The sequence below is a fragment of the Pteropus vampyrus genome, unplaced genomic scaffold, assembly GCF_000151845.1.
Source record: "Pteropus vampyrus isolate Shadow unplaced genomic scaffold, Pvam_2.0 Scaffold118, whole genome shotgun sequence".
Lineage (NCBI taxonomy): Eukaryota > Metazoa > Chordata > Mammalia > Chiroptera > Pteropodidae > Pteropus > Pteropus vampyrus.
This window is the reverse complement of record NW_011888899.1, coordinates 1,734,540-1,745,702: the sequence shown is the minus strand read 5'-3', so window position 1 is coordinate 1,745,702 and position 11,163 is coordinate 1,734,540.

Sequence of the window (11,163 nt, the reverse complement as noted above, 5' to 3'; positions counted from 1 at the left end):
CTCGGCCCCGTCCTTTCCTACCCGCGGGCCCTAACCTAGAAACGCCCCCACTTAACACAATAGCGTCCCCTGCAGATCGCGGCCTGGCGCCCCCATCCAGTCTCTCGGGAGTGACCCGAGGCCGTCCGGACGTCCGGAGGTCCGGGAGCGCTGAGCACACGCTCCTCCTTCCTCCGCTCCTTTCTTCCTCTGTATTTGGGACTGATACACGGAAAAGTGAAAGATAACAGAACTTCTGACTCCAATGGCCAGAGCGCCACTTACATTACACTGATGACAGCTAGAAGGGAAGTGACGACAAAGAAACCGTAACGATCGGAACACAAATAAATTTCACAAGCAAAACACTGAGTGAACGAAACCGGGTGCAAAAGCAACTCACACTGCAGGACGCGCCACAGAGCAGGCGGACCTCCGCTGCGGTGCTTGGCCGGGGCACCGGGTGAGCTGGGGTGGGGCCCGGGGGCGCAGGTACTACCGGGAAGGGGAGGCGCCGCTCCTGTTCCAAATCTGCTGCTCGATTTAGGTGCTGGTGACGGCCACACGGGCACATGGTTGTTCACTTTGTAAGAATCCATTCATCAGAGGAGCTCGTGTGCTTTTCTGTCTGTGCGTTTTCCTTCAACACGAATTTTAAAACCACAAAGGTGAGTGAAGACGTTTTGGTTCTGGGGTGCCTGCGGCCTCTTTTAGAAAGGATAAACACATTGGCTTATAAGGTGGACAGTGAAGGGAATAATTAGGCGCTATGAGAAATGGAAGGCATGGCCATGACATTCCGCGAACTATCTCCGCTGTACTTGTCACCAAAGCATCTCAACCGTAGCGAGATCGTCCAGCAGAGGCAGCTCTGCCTTCTTGCTGCAGGGACACCTGGCGATGGCTGAAGACATTTTTGGTGTCACAACTGGGTGTGCTGCTGGCATCTAGTAGGTAGAGTCCACGAACGCTGCTCCTGCACACGCAGCAAAGCCATCCTACCCTGCTTCACAGATGGGAAACTGGCAGGAGCCTGGTGCCCAAGGTCCCGTGGCTAATGAACAGGCAAAACCACACGGGAGCCAGGGTTCCCGACTTCTGGCCCCGATCGTCTTGCTCCAATGGCTTGTTGCTGGCCCTGCTGCCTGGACCCAACTTCAGACTCAATATTTCCAAATGCTGAGCCTTAAAATGTCCCCTCCCCGGGAGGTCGTGTAAACCAGGAACACCGCACCCTGTTCAAGAAACCAGAGGGTGAGAAAGAACAGAGAAATGCGTTTCCGGCGCTGTTTTCGTTGTTATTGCTTTCGATTTTACAGAGAACTTAGGAGGAAAATGTTCTCAGCCAGGGAGCGTCGCGGGAAGCCCGCGGTGCTCACACGCGACGCCGGGCCGCCGCTGGTTGGCGGGAACACGCAGAAGTGGGACATTCCATGGGAGGGAGTCAGGTCCTGAGCCGTTCTCGCCATCTGGCCGTGTTTCCAGGGGCAGGAAGGGGACGCCTTGCTTTGTGGTTTTATCTTTGTTCACGTTCGTAGCTGTGAGGGCTGCGCATCCATCGCACAGTCCGGCAAGGGGCTTTCCGGATGAAGCAGTCATGGTGCTGACTAATCTGTACGCTCAAACGAAACGGGGCGTCTGTGGAACATGGAGCATTCGTATCCGTCAGTCCCTGCAGCTGGTTATACGTGGCCAGACGCGTCTTGGGTTGTGACGAAGTTCCAACCTGCTGTCCTCCCCAGACCTCTGCCGCCCCGGAGTGGAGCGCGGGCACGTCGAAGCGTGCGGAATTCGGCCACTGTCAGGATGCCTCCGCCCGCATCGGCCCGCGGCCCCTCGTCTTCGCAGGCAGTGTGCTGGGCACTCGGGGAGGACGGGGGACAGTGAAAGGCAGAGCGCAAGCGCCCCGGCTCCCTGCCCTCGGAGGAGAAACAAGGTCCCAGCTAACAGAAGGGCACAGAACACAACGAGAAACGCTCCCAAGGGGGCAGCGTATGGGCCATTCCAGAAGCTCTGGCTTCCCTAGAGTCCACCCGTGTCGTCTGCCGGCACTCAGCACCCACTGCACGCCACTCCGTCCTCCTAACTGTGACGTAATTCCGTCTTTGGCCCTGGCCTCTCTCCCGGTGCGCTCGCCTCCAGAAACCAAAGTGCCCATCGGTCCTCACGTGATAGTGAGACTATGACCCAGTGAGCAGACAGACTCTGCTGGAAACAGGCAGCACGTCACTGCCAGCTGCTCCGGGTCAGACCTAGTCTAGGCGCACGCAGTGCATGGGAAGGAACCTGGTGCCGCCACACAGGCGACAGGTGACGTTGAAACAAACAAAACAACACGTCATATGCCACCAGCAGGCACGGGTGTAGCGACAAAGAAAAGGCAGGCGCAGGAAGGGACGTGAGTTGGCGGGACACCATGTTAGGAGGGGAGCCGAGGGGAGCCCCACAAGGCGCACGGGCACTGGCCTCAGCCCTCCCTCCCCTTCCGGCGCAGGCTCCCGGTGGCTCCGGCCCTCAAGGCCAGGGGAGCAAGCTAGTCAGTAAAGGGCCAGATGGCAAACGTTTCTGGCGCTGTGGGCCATGCCGCCTGTCAGAGCTCTGCCTGGGAGAATGGGGGTGGCTCTGTCTTTACACAACAGAGGCGGCCTGGACCAGCCCGGCCTGCTGGCCACAGTTCACGGACTCCTGTCCTTGATCTGACTTCTGCGTCCAGTCCTGCCTCCCTGAGCCAGACCTCCAGCGGCAGCTGCTGTTACGTGAGCACAGTGTCTCTCTTCTCCAGACAAGCCATCTTCCCACCCACCGTGGCAGAGAAGCTTCCCTTGTCCGCAACCAAATGAACCCTGCAGACCTCAGAGGGCTTCTCTCGTGGAGAAGGGCACTGCCCGAGTCATTGTACAGATGGCAGAAGTCACGAAGGACTGACGGCGTCATCAAGTCCTGCCACATCTCCCAGGTTCTTAAACTGAGGATCAGAGAGGGAAAGAAACCTGCCTGAGGACGTGCAGCAAATCCAAAGCGACCAGGGCTAGAACTCAAGTCAATAGCTTCCCTAGTTCAGTGTCCACGTTACATCCCTTTCAGCTGGAAATAACCAAAGACCCAACCGACTTTAATAAAATAGGATTAATTTTACCCACCAGAAGTCTAGGAAAGTGGCTACTGGCGTCATGTCAGAAGTCTAATGATATCAGCGTGGGGGTCTCTACGATCGCCCTTGGTCTTCCCTCACTGGTGCAGAATGGCTGCCAGAGCTCCAGACATCAGAGAGACAGATGCTCAAGGCGAGAGGGGAAAGGAGAGGCGAGCATCTAAGTAAGGTCTCTCTCTCTCCCCAAACCCAAAGCTTTTCCAGCAACGTCCCGGAAAACTGCTTCTACATGGCCACCTGCAAATGCTTAGGAGTCTGAAAAAGTAGACATTTCACTTTTGAACCTCTGACGTGGAGACAGGAAAGGGAGGAGGCGGTAGGGATGGGTATCGGATCAGTCAGCTCAAAACATCTACCTCAGTGTCCTTTCCGCAACTCAGGGCAGCTCAGAAAAACCACAGAACGATGCAGCCGCCTTCGGGAGTGGTTCCTGATCCAAAACCGCCATCCGGTCGGTGGTCCTTATCTGCAAAGCAGAGGTTCCAAAGTCCCGTGGATCACACGCTTTGCCTCGGGAACTTTGTCAAGAAAATATATTCCTAGATCCCGCTTGAAAACTACAGGCTCAGAATTCTGGAAACGGGGCCTAGGAATCTGTATTTGGATGAACACGTTTGTAATAACTTTAAAGTCATCAGCGTTGTCCCTCCCATGTCAGCCCCCAGCCTGCTATTTCCTTGCTATAGGCCCCTCTGTAACAAGTCCATGTGGATCCTTCTAGAAATAGTCAGCATGTAGATAAGCACGGGCCTGTATGTCCAAGTTGAAGCCACGTGTATCCGCACAGCACTTGGCTTTGTCACCTAACTATGTACCTTGGAAGTCGTCCCGCACGAGCACAGAGACCTACTTCTATCTTGTTCGCGGCTGCGTAGTGCAGCGCATTCCTTGCCCAAGTTCCCCTAGCAACCGTGAGAACCACCCAGGTATGGGAATTCTGGGCTGGCTGGCCTGCTAGTGGCATAGGACACACTGTGCGGGACAAGGACAGCTGTCTGCGTGGACGCACACTGGGGACAAGGACAGCTGTCTGCACGGACGTGCGTTGCACTGTGCTGAGTGGTGGACACGGGTTTGCTCGTGACCCTCTCCGTAAGCCCAGAAAGTAGGATTACTATCCAACCCTGCTTTCAGATGAGGACACTGTGGCCCAGGGACACTGAGCCACTTACCCAACATGGCACGGCAATGCTGGCACACGCAGGGTGCGCCTTGTGGCTTGGATTCAGAATCGCACCTTCGCCTTGGTCAGCGCGGCACGCAGCCCGCCCAGCAGTCCCACAGGATGATCAATTATCCCGAGCACCTGGAGCGAGACCAGGGTTGAAGACCTGGGACCCTCGCTACCCATCACGCTCCAAGATCTAACAGAGCTGAGCAACGGCATCTGCAGGGGCTGTGAAGACACTCGCTCCAGGCAACCAGAATGGGATGCTAGAGGGGGCACCAGCCCGCAGCTCCATCATCCCCCGCATCCACCTACCTCTGCCACCTCCCCCAGGCAGCCTCCCCGCAGCAACTACACAACCTGAGGGCCATGGTCCAGCTGCAGGAAAACCAGAGGAGACGCAGCCCTTCCACACGCGCGGGAAGCGGCACACCCTGTCCTTCCCGGCCAATGGCAGGGGCGGCGTGATGATGCGCGCCTCCCTGTGCGCCCCAGGTGCTCATTAAAGGTAGGTGCTCATTAAAGGTATGTGATGCTGATTCAGTGCCTGAAGAAGCTATTATTCCACAAATGCATCTCAAGATCACGGCTGCGATGATCGAGTTCCACGTGTCATCTGACTCTCTGAGGTCGCATTCGGTCTGCACTGCACCATGCCAGGTGTGGGGACGGGTGAGAAGCACGTGGTCCTTGTTCTCAACGAGCTTCCTCTCCTGCGAGGAGGGCCGATGTGCATGGGGAGGCGGAGCGTGGTCGATGCCGGAGCCCGCACGCGGGGTGCGGGAGGCCCGAGCACAGAGGTGAGTAACCACCCGCTGCTGGGACTGCTTCGCCGGTGCCTGGCTCCCCACTGGACTCTGGGTGCGTGCACCTGACCGCAACCACAGAAGCCGCCTGGGAACCCCTTGCCGCGGGACTGACGGCAGTGACTGGAGCGGCTGCCTAAACCGCGCAGGCTGCCTTTCACCCGAGCCCGGCCTGCCCGGGAAGTGGCGACAGCAGCTGCGCCTTCCTCGTGGCGCTGTGAGAGTGTTAAGTGGGTCATCCACAGAGAGCGTGGAGCACGGGCCCAGAGGGAGCGCCAGCCCCAGCACACTGCCGTCCTGCGCTCTGCACCTGCACGGGGGCACGTGACCCCCGAGGGCTGGCCCTGTTTACGGGATCCGCCCTCCAACCCGCGTGGCTGGCGCCCGTTTCTCCACAGCACCAGACTGCCTCGGACCCCATCTCGCCGTGACCCTGCGACCAGGATGAGGCGAGGCACCAGTTCACATCAACCAAGACCCCGAGTTTTACAGAAGCCGGCAGCACCCACCACGCAGCTGGCAAACAGTGCGCGCCTGGTAACTACGCATGGACTGAGCGAAGCCATTTCAGAATCTACCTGAAGTTCATTTCTTTGCCTGAGCTGAATTCCTGCTATCTTTCCATTTTAATTTCTCTCCCCTTACTCCTCATGAAGGTTGAGCCAGGCAAAAGACTATTCACATAGTTAAATAAGAACTCCATTTAATCGCGCCGTCCTGTGCTGATTTTAAAGACAGGTATAAAGGATGCAGATTTCCGAAATGCAACATTCGTTTTTGAGTATTGATTATGTGCCCGGTACCAGGAACATACAATTTTCTAAAAGCTTCTCTGCTCCCAGAGACTCACGGAGACAGGGACAGGGAGGGGGACAGCATACACAGATGATAACGAAATGTTGAAGGGAGGCCGAGAGAGATGCAAAGGGTTATGGCAGCCACCGGGCACAAAGCGCTTGGTGGGGTCACTTAAAGCCTCCAAGGAGCAACTTTGCAGAGCAAAGTCTAGAAGAGCGATTAAGAGTTCGCAAGATGACAGCATCCCATGAAATGAAAGGATCACTCAGGCTCTCAAAAACACAGGGCATGTTCGAGGGACCCCAAGTAGCCCAAGAGAGACCTGACGACTGGCCCCACTCACCATGCCCCCGCCCCCAGCAGGCATTACTCATCCATCACAGCCTGGGCTCCAGGCAGCCTCCAGGACAACAGGAGCTGGAACAGGAGGGGAGGGGACGTCAAGGCCAGACCTCAGGATTAGTGGAGGCGGGTAGTCCCCGCGCTTGTCGAGCAGAGGAGCCTTTAGCTTCCATCGCTGCTTTGAGAGCTGTCTGGTGTCCATGGAGAGAAGAGATTAGAGCAAGGGGCAGAGGAGGAAGGCAGGGGGGCGCGGGCAGGCAGAGTTGCTCCTATGAGCCGGCTCATCCTGCTGAGAGCTGTCAGGGAAGAGACCCTGCCAGTGTGAGAGCTGAGGCCAAGAGATACCTTGCAGGTAGAAAGCAAATGTTTTAGGGCGGCCGAAGGTGGAGGCTCAGAAAAGAAAGCCCTTAACTGGCAGTGAATCCAGAGAAGGAGGGTGTTAGAACCTGCATCCCCGGGCCTGCACCCCGGCCTTAGAGGTGGAGCAGCACAGCCCAGGTGGGGGGCATGGGCTTGGGGATCTGGCAGGCCTGGGAGCGAGTGCAGACCCACAGAACGCTATCAGCATGACCTCGGGCAGAGTCTGTGGGCATGAGAGCCCAGGCTCTGGACTTGGGGTGCCTGGGTTCCAATCCTGGCCTGGCTGTCATCTTGTCAAAGCACAAATGGGGCCATATCTGTGAGAAGTAAACAAGAAACCAGCGTGGAAGGCTGCGCCCTGCCTCACAGCCCGAGAACAATGAGGGACAGCTGCATCATGAGCCCCACCCTTCCACTCTGCTGGCTCTGCGCCCAGGCCGCCTCCAGTGCCTCGTACCCTGGGGACCCTCCTCCTCCACGCCTTCCTGCTTTGCTGACCTCCTGCCTCCCAAACCTGGAAGTGGCTTCTGGCTGAAATTCGGCACTAACGGGAGGGCCTGTGCCTTGAACTCTTAGTTCCCAACATGCCGCTTTGCCCCTGCCCGGCCACCACCCTGGCGCATGACCTCTAGCCTTTCACTCCTGACACCAGCCAGGGTGCTCCGGCGGAGCGGGCGGTGGGGGGGGCTCTGCCCAGCCCCACTTTGCTGAACCTCCCGTTCTAGCATCGTTCTCCAAGATCAAGTTTTCAAGTGTCCACCTTCGCCAACTATTACCTTAAACTGAAACCAGGTCTGGGACATGGCCCCACCCCAGACACATGCGCAGAAGCCTGCTCAGTACCTCTCAGCCACTGTCAATTCTGCAAATACCCAGCTCACCCATCCCCACCCTTTAAAATCTAAAGTCAGATTTTCTTAGGATTTCTATTCAAGACACAGAAAATCAAGCATCACGTTTTCCTGGTTTGAAAACCATGGAGTTTGCTTTGCTTATATGTACATTAAGGCTACAGAAACAACAACAAACCTCTATTTCAGTGGAATGAGCAACTTACACAAAGAAACACATTAACTTTTAACGCTGCCAGTAAAGTGGAGCTCTGTGCTGATTTGCATACAGCCGTACTGAGGGGCTTCAGAGACAGGAAAAAATGTGATTGCCCAGTTAGAGACATGGGGGAAAACGGCAGCCTGTCTGGCAGCGCATTCTCTGGCCGGGTTTTATTACTCTTAAATTATTCAGAATCTTGACTGGGATTCATCAAGGTCGCCGCATCCCTGAACCTTTGGTGCTGCGGGGACCTCGTGGGTGCATTTCATCTCTAAAGGGATGCGTGAAATAAAAACCCCTGACTGCAAGCATCGTCTGCTGATCCCTCACTGCTTGCCTCCTGTCTCTCATTCTCAGCACAGTAAGCTGGGCTCATCCGAGCTCAGAAGCCTGAACCTGCCACAGGCCCAGCGCTTGTTTCAGGCTGGAGAGGCCAGCCCGAGGCACACGTGGTCCACTGCTATGCAGTGTGCTGACCGTCTCCGCCCCGGGTTTGCAGCTGACATTTACATCCCAGCACCGAGCATTCTGAGCCATTCCCGGTCCAGACAACTTGACCGTGCCCAGCTCGCCCCTGCTTTACTCCCTGACGTCTGCCTGGTAGACGGACACTGGTTCATTTCCAGCTTGGATCTGTCACCCGGCACACTTGAGGAGACACACTCAGAAGCCCATGACTGGGTCCTTAAGGGACAAGGACACGCCATTCCTCTCCCTACAAACTGAACCTCCCAGACTCCCACGGCACCATGCGCCAGCCCTGGAAGGAAGCACCGGCGTGCACAGACCCGTGGAGGCGAAGTGCCATCCGGAGCACTTAATTCTGCCGAATCGTCACGCAAGTCTCCGTTTGTTCCCCTTGGATCTAGAGAGTTTTTCCGTTTGTTTGATTTGCTTTTTAAAGAGGAAGAGAATGGGAAATAAATACTAAGCCGAAACCTAAATTATTTCTTCTCTTCTGAAATACACCGACTGGATGCACATTTTTGGAAATTCTCAAAGACTTATTTTCAAAGGACAGAATTCTAAAGATTTCAAAAAAGATGGTCAAATATAATCTTTTCTTTTTTCCTTCTGAGGAACAGTGAATCACAAAGTTATCTGAGTCTTACAGCCGGGAAGGTATGGACACGGAGATCCGGGCCTTCCCGGGGTAAACATTAAAAATGCTGCAGTCCGCGAGCGTGCACAGTGCAATTTCTTTTTGTTTTATAATTACGACGCGTCCGTGGGCAGGAGTGAGGCCAGAGCAAGGCAAGAGCGCCACCTGTAGGACAAACTGCACAGCCGGGTCAGCACAACCCGGGACAGTCAGGGTCCAGAGGCTCTCGTGCCAACACTTCTGCCCACCTTCTGGGCCGAATGCGGGACTCAACAATAAACGGCGATGATGATGTTGGAGGGAGGGTTAGCGAGATCTATCGGCTTTTTAATTGCCCATTCCCTTTGATCTAGCAATTACTCCAGTTCTAGGGGTTTTTCCTGCATCGATATTAGCACGTGTGCAGAGATAAAGTCCACGGGACAGTCACTGCGGAATTCAGTTTGCAGTGAAACATAAAAGCAATCTAAACACTTATTAATTACTAGGGGCCGGTCAAATAAATGAGGGCCCTCCGTGGCACAGAAGCCCCTGCAAACTTCACAAAGAACAAGGAGCTGCAGCCATAAAGAAGTAGGAGTTTTCCATAGCAAAACGTCCAGTGACAACAGCGATTTTGCCAACATCATGTAGAACGCAGCCTTCGTGTAAAGATGTATGTGTAAGAATGAGCTGTTAGGACATATTCGAAGTATCTAGAAGGATATATCCCCAACGGTGACTCTCCTGGGAGGAGGGACGGTGAGGGAGCGCTACTTTGCCCTTAGTGCATTCCGATGTCATGTGCATCATGCTGCACACACGTGCCAATTTTGCATTTACTATACATGTCACTTGAGGACATACTCAAGTGATCCTCAGAGAATCTCTGGAAGGCAAACTTTCTGAGACCCTGCATATCTGAAGGATGTCTTCATTTTGCCTCGGCCTTGAATGCCATGTTGGCTGACCAGAAGATTCTATGTGCAAATCAGCTTCAGTGCGGGATTCCGTCTCCTCGAATCTGACACTGGCCATGAGATGTCGTCTACCGGTCTGAAATCTGAATTCAGCTCCTTACCGAGAAATGTCACCTTTCTTCGTGGGGTTTCCGGGCGTTCTGTCCGCCCTTGGTTTGCTGGCGTCTCAGTGCGTGTCCAGGCTGGGTGTCTTTTCTCCCGCTCCCCGTGCGGTGGGCCCCTTCACTGGGACGACTTGTGTCTGTTGGCGACTCGGGGAAACTGCCACCGATTTCATTTCTCTCATCTCCTTTTCTACGCTCCCTCTTCTTCCCCCTTCCAGAATTCTTGAACGAGACAGCGAACATGCACGTCCGTCCTGCGGTCTCGCACCGCCCGCTCCTCCGCCTCGCCCGCCCGCCCGATGAGGGGGTCATCCCGCAGGCTGTCGCCGCGCCCGCGCTGCTTGGCAGCCTGCACCGCACTTCCCATGTCAAGAGCCTGCCATGAAGGTCCTGGCGCTCCGGCTGCGGGCAGCGGGTGCAGCACCACCGCGACCCTCTCCCAGCGCCCAGCTGCATCCGCTCCGCTCTCCACTCTGCCGTGTCAGTGTCAGGTCCAGTTCCCCTACTGGCTGCAGCCGGACTCACGCAAGGTGATTCTCCCCAAGTGTCTGCCGATTGTGAATATTCGCTTCTCTTCCTGTGAAAAGCTCTTGGTTTCCTGTCCCTTTTTTTTGATGCCTGTGGTGTGGGCGGGGGGGCACGAGGGGGGCATGGCCCTCCGTGACAGGTGGATGGATCTCGTTTCCTAGGTGTGATGCTACTTGTCCCTCCCATGGCCACTAACTCCCCGGCCTTGTGACCCTAGAGCCCTCCCCAACTCCTCTGGCCTCAGGCAGTGCCACTCCTACTTAACACAATGGGAGAAGGGGAAGAGCCTCTTCACTTCATTAGCTGAGGGGACCCCAGTCACCCCGAACGTCCCCTCTCTGCCCCCTGCGTCCTGGCTCTGTCACTCAGAACTCTGGACTCTGCTCGCTGCTGCCTTCTGGCTCCCTTCCCCGCTGCTGGCGCTGGTTTTGTTTCCACCAGAGGCTGATTCCATTTGCTTTCTGTCTTTCAAGACTTTGCTGTCACTTAATCTTTTTTTTTTTTTTTTAATATTTCGAGGAACTTTCCATATATGGGATGGGATTTGACATATAAAATAATAATATCCCTGTGGTCACGTAGCTTTCTCAATGCATAAGTAAGGCGAGAAAATGTACCACGTCACATTACTGACGTCGAGTGTGGGGTCTGTGGCCAGCACCCCCCAAATGAGGACCAAGGGCAGGTACAGCCCACTTGTGGGGTTACGCAGCTCATCTGCCCCATATCAGTACTGAATTTGGGAAAATAAATTACTGTCAATAAATATGAATAATAAATGTCAGGTCATCATCCCTTATTTTATATCAAATT